Source organism: Pteropus medius, unplaced genomic scaffold (assembly GCF_902729225.1).
Source record: "Pteropus medius unplaced genomic scaffold, Ma_sr-lr_union100, whole genome shotgun sequence".
Taxonomy (NCBI): domain Eukaryota; kingdom Metazoa; phylum Chordata; class Mammalia; order Chiroptera; family Pteropodidae; genus Pteropus; species Pteropus medius.
This window is the reverse complement of record NW_024347791.1, coordinates 26,667,916-26,676,408: the sequence shown is the minus strand read 5'-3', so window position 1 is coordinate 26,676,408 and position 8,493 is coordinate 26,667,916. Positions and strand designations below refer to the sequence as shown.

General features: G+C 30.3%; 1 pseudogene; it reads left to right on the top strand.

Moving 5' to 3' along the window:
- The first annotated feature begins 3,961 nt into the window (after positions 1 to 3,961).
- On the top strand, positions 3,962 to 4,080 carry LOC120615257 (uncharacterized; annotated as a pseudogene).
- Positions 4,081 to 8,493: the final 4,413 nt, after the last annotated feature.

The following is an 8,493-nucleotide window of genomic DNA, read 5'->3' as shown; positions in this document are numbered from 1 at the left end:
AGGGTATGGCTTGTCACTCTTCCACAATGTATGGGGCCTCAGGTAGAAGATATGAAGACTGGGGACTATAATCATCCAAAGGCTTGTTTACTTATATATCTGGTAACTGATGATGATTGTCTCTCCACATGGCTTTCTCCCTGTAATCCTTGCATGTAGGATAATATAAGACTTCTCACAGAATAAATATCCCAAAAGAGAGAAAGAGAACCATGGAGAAACTTTATATCCTATTATGACTTACGTTTGGAAGACATATAGCTTCACATCCTCCACATTCTAGTTGTTAAAAGCAATTAAAATATCTGGACCAAGTAAAATGATAGGATATGAAACTGTTCTTCTAAAGGTCAAATATGACCTTGTAATGTTATCTTCTCTTGACAACACATATTTAAGATGTCCCCCTTAATATATTATTAGCTTGTTCATCTATTTTTCTGACTCTATCTTCTCTGTTCATCCTCTAAAATATTAATGAGCCAATGAGACTCAGATATTGAGCTGACTTCTCTTTATCTGCACATTTTCTCTAGAAAATCTTGCTTTAGGCCTTAAATATTATCTCTATGCCAATGAGTTCCAAGAGTATACATCCAAACTTCACCTTACTAAACTCTAGATACAAATAACCAAATACTTGCTTTATATTTACATTTGTATATCTAATTGGCACCTCAGAATTAATATATTAAAGATTAATTCATTCTTTTTGTATGTCAGTAAATATTACCATCTACGGTATAGCTCACATCCCTACAGCAGATCTATTTATGCTATTTCCATAACATATTCTTAATCTATCCTTTTCTCTACTTCTTCTACTACAATCTGAGTTTAAATCATTAAAATCTCTAGCCTAGATTATTGAAGTAGTTTCCCAATATGTTTCCTCACATAGTAGGAACAACTTGTAGTCCACCAAAGGTTTAAATTCCCCATGCAGAATTGTTTTGGCTGCCCAGTCAGGTACTGCATTTTAAAGTTTCTTACAGAGCTATTGTGTCAAATTACTTATGTTTTGGAACATTATTTTCTATACCAGTCTCTGTCATCTAATTTAGTATACTATGTTTTCTAGGCCCTAAAGAAACCTAAAGAAAATAATTCAAAAAGCACAGTGAGAAAAATTATTAAAGGAATTAAAAAACATTATACTAAGAAATATCTCTTAAAAAAAGTTAATAAGGGAGAAACAGAGAAACAAATTAGTAATGAGACATATAGAAAAACAGGAATACAGACAAATTCAACTACATCAATAATATTAAATGTGAATAAATAAAACAATTCAATCAAAGGCAGAGGCTGTCAGACTGGTTAAAAAACAAGCCAATCCATCAGCATCACCTGGAAACTCATTAGAAATGCAAATTCAGACCCCAGACCCACTGACTTGGAAGATATAGAATGAGTTCCAGCAATCTGTTTTGTTTTTACGAATTCTCCAGATATGCTTAATTTTGATAACAAGTGTTCCACATGATGTTAACTACAAAACTATCCTTATCTCTTCCTTTATAATTCTCTATTTTCCACTGCCCTATAGACCCACTTATTTCCTTTCTCTTACACAGGCCAAATTAATTCTGGCTTAAGACACATGGAATATTTGTTCCCTCTGCCTGAATCAATTATCCTTTGGTCTTCCTATGGTAGTCCCTTTCCTTTCATGTCTCATATCAAATGACATTCTCAGATCTTTTCTCATCCTCTAATCTAGAGTAGCCCTGTTCTAATGCCTGTGCCTCATTCTCTCACCTTATACTATTTGTTTTCCTCAGTTATTTCTCTTTCTGAAATTATCTTGAGTGCTCATTGGTTTATCACTTTTTATGTATCTCCCTCCTTTAAAGTGTAAGATTCAAGAAACAAGAAACCTCTGGGTCAGCAGTTCCTAGAACAGTGCTAGGTATAAGGTAATGGGTATACACCTATATTGATTATAATTATATTTCTAAAAATTTAAATATATTTATTTAATATTGCAACTTAATTACAAATATATTTTGACACTGAGTGAAATTTAGAACACTCCCTCTTGAAGTCATCTCCTTCTCATAATTTGAGAAACTAAGTGAACATTCCTGCATGAGACATTTCACTATTCTTGCTCTTTGTTCCCATTTATTTTCTAGTTTGCCTTAGGCAATCTTTTATTTTGCCACCTCCAGCTCTTAGGATGTAGTTCCCCACAGACACAATGCTACAACTTCTACAAAATCCTCCAAAAAATATTGGTTTGGGCTTGGGATAGAACAGGCTCTTTCCTGGATTGTCCATTGCTTTTTTACAAAGCATCTATGTGCTACAAACTAGGGAAGCATTTCTAAGCTTTCTCTCCTTCAAGGTCCCCCAACCAGTGGTAGATACAAATATTCTTTATTATTGTTAATGTTGCTGATGTCATTATACCTTAAGCATGTCTGTTTTCTTGAACTGAAGAAAGTATTAGAAATGAAAATTGAGGTACTATTCAGCTAATGGGCTAAAGTGGGGCAGCTGCTGCTATTGGACCACATTTACAGAGCTAGAAAATCATTTTTAAGATTACAAACTCACATCAGTGTTTTCCATTTGAATATATTATTGCTGTACTACCTTTTATCCCATTTCTCATTTTGAAAAAAAAAAAATGCAGCTCGCTTAAGGTGTTAATTTTACATAAACACACTCTGAGTCTGAAGAAAATCTGACTGGTTTTCAATGTGAAAATAAATATAAAATATATTCCTGTAGTAATTTATAAACAGAATTTTAATCCTAGTGTAACAGAAATGTATATGATGATCAATATTTAATAATTTTTTATGTGGTAAATTGCAAAGCCTGGAACAAGACAAAGCAGAACATCTATGATTTGACATTTTCAGTGATCGAGAATTACTATATTTTGTAAATAGAAATTCCACTACCGAAAACAGAATGCTGTAAATAGAATGATGGCATTTGTTTCTAAAGACTATCAATACACTAAAGGTATGTGAAAATAAAAATAAGATATTTCATAGCAAACTTGGGGGGTAAAGTTAGGGCTGTATTTGAAAGTAATCTTGGAGTAAGATCTGCAAGAGCCGCCAGCGAGTATTCTCAGGGCAAATGGGAAATGGGATAAAAAAAGTCTTTCTTGACCATAAAGGTTTTACAGTTACTTACATCATCCCTTTTAAAAGAACAACATATTCCTTGTGTCTAGCTGGCTAAGATATCAAAACTAGAAAAGACATTTAGATTGTCAACTGTTAGTAATCTTTTTTTACAGCTGAAAAAACTGAGACCCAATGAAAATATCAAGAACAGCATATAAATACTATATTTGCCCATTGTTTGGATTGAAATCATAAGGCTTTGAGGCAGTACATATTCAGAATTGAAATTAGAAAAGGCAGTGAAGAGCTAAGCATATGTGTGTACTTGAGGATTATAATGGAGAACATTTTAGGTAAAATATTTTCTTTAAGAGGAAAGAACTTCCCAAGCTAAATGAAGCTTAAGAATCTTATAGAAAAATATTTATAAAATGGTGATTATATAAAAAGGAAAATTTCTCTAATGACAAACACATAATTACCAAAGTTAAAATTGATAAAATGGGAGAAAATTTGTGACACAAGATTAATCCTTCAAATACATAATTCAAGAAAAAGCAAATAGGCAAATTAAAGAGGACAGTATACAAACACCTAATAGGCACAAAGAAATGTGTTTAATTTTGTTAAATCAATGGTGTTTGATATTTGAAACTTTATAATACCTATTATTAGCAAGTAATTAGAAAGGAGATACTATTATACACTGTTTTTTATTGACTACAGACTTTGGGAATGCACCATGGGCGTGTTTATCATAATTTGAAATGTGTATATTATTGAGAGTAACATCATCATGGCAACATTAATTGTTCCTCTCTTCTTTCTTTGATAAACTAATTGGACATCTATAATCAAATAAAATCACTTCTGTCTACAGCCATGCTACCCTGAACGTGCCTGATCTCATCTGATCTTGGAAGCTAAGCAGGGTCGGGCCTGGTTAGTACTTGGAGGTGAGACAACCTAGGAATGCCAGGTGATGTAGGCATTAAAAATAAATAAATAAAGTGAGCACCTCTGCACATTATAAGAGGGATACCTGTATATCTGAAAGTTGCAAATAGGACCTCAGTGGGGGCTGCAGATCCAAGGAAATCAATGATCCTGCTTCATTCCTACTCCCAGCACTTGAGGCAGAGGTGGAGAAGAAAGCCTGGAGAATACAAAACTGGGAGGATGCTCACAAAAGAAACTTTTTAATAGCCAGTCTGTCAAATTGTAAGATCAAAATAAAACCTTAATTAAAGGAAGGTGTGCACTATTTCAAATGTGAAGCAAAAACACATATCTTCAAATACTATGAAAAATAAAGAAAATATGAGATCACAAAAAGAAAATTTTTTAGCAACAGAACTCTGTGAAACAGAATATTGAGATTTAGCTGATAAAGAATCCAAAATAGCTATTATGAAGAAATGTAGTGAATGATAAGAAAACTCAAAAATGTAATTCAATGAACTCAGGAAAAAAAAAATAATGAACATAAGGAGTTCTTTACCAAAGAGATTAAATTATAACGAAGAACCAAACAAATTTTAGAACTGAAGAATTCAATGAATGATATAAACTATGCAATAAAAAGCATTGGTAACAAAGCGGACCAGACAGAAGAAAGAATAAATGACTCTGACTATAGTAATATAGAAAAATAATTCTGTTAGAATAGGAGAAAGAATTATGATTTTTAAAAGTGAAGAAACCAAGTGCTATTGAATTCGATCAGAAAGGCAAATATCAGAATAATTGGTGTACCAGACAGAGAAAGGGCAGAGAGTTTATTTAAAGAAATAGCTGAAAACTTCTCAAGCACGGGGAAGGAATTGTACATATGAGTCCATGAAGCAAATAGAACGCCCTATTATCTCAATGCAAAAGACCTTCTCCAAGACAAATTTTAGTGAAACTGTCAAAAATCAATAATAAATAATCTTAAAGGTAGAGAAAAAAACGTAACCAACAAAGAAATCCCCATTAGGTTTACAGATTTCTCAGCAAAAACTCTACAGGCCAGGAGAAAGTGAATGACACAAAATGTTGAAAGATAAATATTGTCAACTAAGAATACTTTATCCAGCAGTTATTCTTCATAGATGGAGAAATAAAGTCTTCCTTAGATAAACAAAATATAAGGGAGTTCACCACCACTAGATCTGCCTTTCAAGAAATACTGAAAGGTGTTCTAACTGAAATGAAAAGATGCTAATAAGTGACACAGAATCAGTGAAAGTACATAACATCCTGGTACAGGTGAAAAAAATTAGAAAATTGTATTATAATTGTATTAAAATTGTATTATAATTGTATTATAATTGAATTATAATACAATTATAATTAAATTGTATTAGAAAATTGTATTATAATTATAAAATTGTATTATAACTTAACTACAAAGTTTAAAGAAAAAATATTTAAAATATAGATACTGTAATGTGTTAATTCATACACAGCATAAAAAAGATAAATTGTGACGTCAAAATTATAAAAAGGAAGGAGTAAAAAGATGAAGCCTTTATAGGCAAATTAAGTTGCTGTCAGCATAAAATGAACTGTTTTATATATGAGATGTTTTTAATAATCTTATGGTAACCACAAAACAAAAATCGAGAATAAATTTATTTAAAAAAAAAAAAAAAGGAAGACTGAGCATACTACCACGAAAAACTACCAAATTACAAAGGGAGGCAGAACAAGGAAAAATAGCCTATGGTAATACACAACAACTAGAAGACAAATTATAGGATGGCAGTGGCAAATCCTTACATATCACTCTAAATATAAATGGGTTAAATTCACTAATCATAAAACATAAAATGGATAAATTTAAAAAGCAAGACCTAACTATATGCTGCCTATAGGAGACTTCTTTCATCTCTAAAGATACACAAACTTAATGTGAAGGAATAGAAGAAGATATTCCCTGCTAGTGGAAATCAAAAGAAAGTGGGGGTTACTATATATAGAAACCCTAAATTCTCCACCAAAAAACTATTAGAATGAATGAATTCAATACATTTGTAGGATATACAGAAATTAATATACAGAAATTATTTACATTTTTATATACTAATAACAAAAATCAAGAAAATAATAACATTTATATTTGTATCAAAAAAAGAATAAAATATTTACAAATTAACTAAGGAAGTCAAAGATCTGAACAATAAAAACTACAAGACTTTTCTGAAAAAAATCAGCAACATAAGTGGAAAGACACCTTGTGCTCATGGATTGGAAGAATTAATATTGTTAAAAGTCCATACCACCCAAAGCCATCAAAGATTCAACACATTTTTTATAAAAATTTCATTGGCATTTTTCACAGAAATAAAACAAAAAACAAAAAACAAAAAACAACAACACCCTCAATAACCTAAAAATGTGTACGGAACCAGAAAAAAAACACAAATAATAGCCAAAACAATTCTAAGAAAGAACAAAGCTGGAGGTCTCATATTTTCTTATTTCAAAGTATACTACAAAGCTATAGTAAGAAAAACATTGTGGTACTGACATAAAAACAGACACATAGACCAATGGAACAGAATACAGAAACTAGAATTAAATTTCCAAATTCATCCTATAATTTGCAACAACATGGATGGACCTTGAACACATTATGCTAAGTGAGATAAGTTAGAGAAAGACAAGAAACATTTGGTATGACTTATATGTGGAATCTAAAATAGCTAGACTTGTAAAAACAGAGAGTAAAATGGTGGTTACTTGGAGATAGAGGTTAAGAGAATAGGACAGATATTGTTTAAGGGTACAAATTTGCAATGAATAGTAAGCCCTAGAGATCTACTGCGTAGTATAGTGAATACAGAAACAATATTGTTATTATAATCAAACATTCTAAGAGACTAGATCTTAATTATCCCAACCACTAAAAAAAAATTATAATTATGTGACACAATAGAGGTGCTAATTATTGCCACAATGGAAATCATACATAATATATAAATGTACCAAATTAACATGTCACACATCTTAAATATATGCAATGTTATATGCCACATATATTTTAATAAAAAGATAAATGTATAATTCATGATTTATTTGACTTTTGTCTTAAAATACACGTATGGAAAATACTTTCAAGAATATTCATTGCAGCATGATAGCTATAGTAAAAGTTGGAGAAAACACCAATAGCAATAAATTATAATATAGAATAACAATCATCAAAAATGAAATATGGAATAACAACCTTCAAAAAGAATATATACACACTCATATGAATTATTTTATATGTAACAAGTGAAAAAAAAAGTCACATTATAGACTTGGATGTATAGCATAACTACACTAAATAGAATGTGCATACAAACACACAAACTTATAAGAGTTTATATTTTCTATTGGTATATATACAGAAAAGGTCTAGGAGAATGTATAGAAATCCACAAAAAACTTTTTTTTTTTTTTTGAGAATCAATTTGGGTATGATAGAGTTTACTCTCTTCCAAATTTAAAAAAAAATATGTATATTCAATCAAAATGCATTCATTTTGTAATTTTTTAAAAAGCAATATTTTTTAAAAGAATATATGTCTAGAGTTCCTTTTGTAAAAGAAATTAAAGGTAATAGAATATAATACTAAACAGGGATTATCCAATGCTGTGTCTTAGCCTTAATGACTGTGGCCTAATTTAAAAATTGCTGCTTTCCAGTTTTGTTAAAATGTTTTTTCGTTGTTGACTATTAATTATTTAATGTTTCTTTGAGCATATCACTGCACTCATTAAAAACTTGAAGAGTAAAATATCATAGTTTGCATGCAGAAGTTCACTTTTTTGCTAAAGTGATATACATTTTTGACTAGTTGGCTATCATAGTTTTAACTGAATATTTCGTATATATTTTTTTCAAAGGCAATTTTAAAAGTGCCCTTGAAAACAGATTAAAGCATAACACATTTGAGATTATGTTAACAAATATATTTACGTTTGTGTGCATTTACTTGGTTATCTATCACATATATTTAGAGCAGTATTTTTAATGCTGAAAAAGGATTTTTAAAAAATCTGAAACTATAACAGTAAAGAGGTATGATTAGAATAATTTAGAATAGAAAGAAAATTTGAAAGACTAAAGTTACTATAAATATAAATTATTTTAAAGAGATTTAATATTATTTGTTAATGAATAATACAAATTGGGGCTATGATAATTTTACTACTCTGAATCTGCACTTAAATGTACTAAACAGATTCAAGAAAACCAAAACCTTTTAAAATTGGTATTCGAATGAAAGGAAATGTGAAGATGAGTGTTTTCTGTGTATTATTAGAAATGAAGACTGAAGTCTTGCAATTTTCTTCCCTGGAGGGTTATTGAATGAGAAAAAAAGTGATAAGAGAGAACTTAGCATGACCCCTGTAGTTAAAAAAAAAAAAA